Genomic DNA, 1,538 nt, shown 5'->3' with positions numbered 1-1,538 from the left:
AAAGTACATAAATCCAAAAACTCTTCTATATTATGTTTCCAAATAGAAACTTTGATCTACCGGCATCGACACATAGACTTCTTAGGCCTTTCTGGTAAAAAAAGAAACGGACAACACATAAAAAAACATTATTCTTGCACGCAACTACAGTTGTAACAATAAAACAAACGCAACGATATACCCCACTATCACATATAGCAATCATAACAATATTATAGGGTGGCTCTTCTTTCGCTGTATCAAAGCCCTCTAACCTTTTTGTAAAAGCCGTTTCAAGCGCACAGAGGGAAAGGAGACACATTATGGAGCCAAAACTGCTAAACCTAACGCAAATAAATTATGACTGAAAAAGGTCCCATATTTTTTTTAGATACAAAGTTGAACCTGGAGACAAACACACCGAAATCTGTGTTTCTTAGCTGTTTCAAACATGAAATACACTCGCATCGGTAATTCTTGTTTTACTTTTCCGTTAATTGGGTTCTGATTCAGCAAGTGCAGTCCCGCCATCGTATTCAACAAATAGTTTTCACTGAATGAATCCCATGGTTTGATCATCAAGCCACTCCCCGTCACCGCCCTCCTTTTCATTTTTTTCTCCACTGGTGCTCAGTTCTCTGGCTTTGGCACCGCAGTCACCATGTCAGTAAACTCATCTAAGGACACCTTTCTGAACGTTACACGCACACCGACGACTGTTTTTTTAGCATCTCTTTGTGTTATTCTCAGTGAATGATGTTTCCCGCTTACCATCGTCCTAAGTTTTATCTGCGTCAAAACGTGGATGGCGTACTTGTCTGTTTGGCCCAAACTCCTTTTTTTTGAGAAGCCAACCCATAATATGTGCAGTGGCATTGCTATGCGGTAATTACATTATTGCAACGTCTTCGACATCACGCACAGATTATATCATTTTCAAAGCGTGAACCATAGAAGCTGATTGGACCACTTCCTTCCGCAGCTCAATCTCTTTAGCCCTGTGTAACGTGGCCGGCCCGTGACCAGCCAGTCTCTGAGAGAACCACTTCGTTGGTGGGCACTTAAAAAAAAAGATTCTGATGCCTGGGATACTCTCAGATCCCTTTCACACATGTCCTGTGATAATACCGGCGATGAGAGTGACAATGGTCTCTGGAACGTCATCTCCGCTAGCTTCGAAATATTAGCTGCGGCACAATTCACCTTCACTAGGGTTTTCCCTCCAACAAGAAGCTATCTAGTCGTTGAGTTAATCGAGGGCCAACGGTGGTGCCTTCAGAACGAAGATGATACGTCCACGACCCCCAAAAGCAGATGCTCACATACAATCCACTAGCGCCACTTTTGCACGTGCAGGCATTCCCTCAAGTTTGGTGCAAGCCACCGCTTGCTCAAAAGAGGTGACGGCAAACCTCCACAAGAGCAAATATGACTGTTGCGCACAGGGTTGCTCCAGCACGCGTTCTTTCCTTCCGGCAAGGGCCCTTCCATTGAGTTTCTACCTTCTAACGGCCACAGCGACAAGTCAATACAACTCGACATTATTAGTCGATTTCTCT

This window comes from Trypanosoma equiperdum (assembly GCF_001457755.1).
Source record: "Trypanosoma equiperdum strain OVI genome assembly, contig: ctg_703, whole genome shotgun sequence".
NCBI classification, from domain to species: domain Eukaryota; phylum Euglenozoa; class Kinetoplastea; order Trypanosomatida; family Trypanosomatidae; genus Trypanosoma; species Trypanosoma equiperdum.
Note: the sequence above shows the minus strand (reverse complement) of the source record.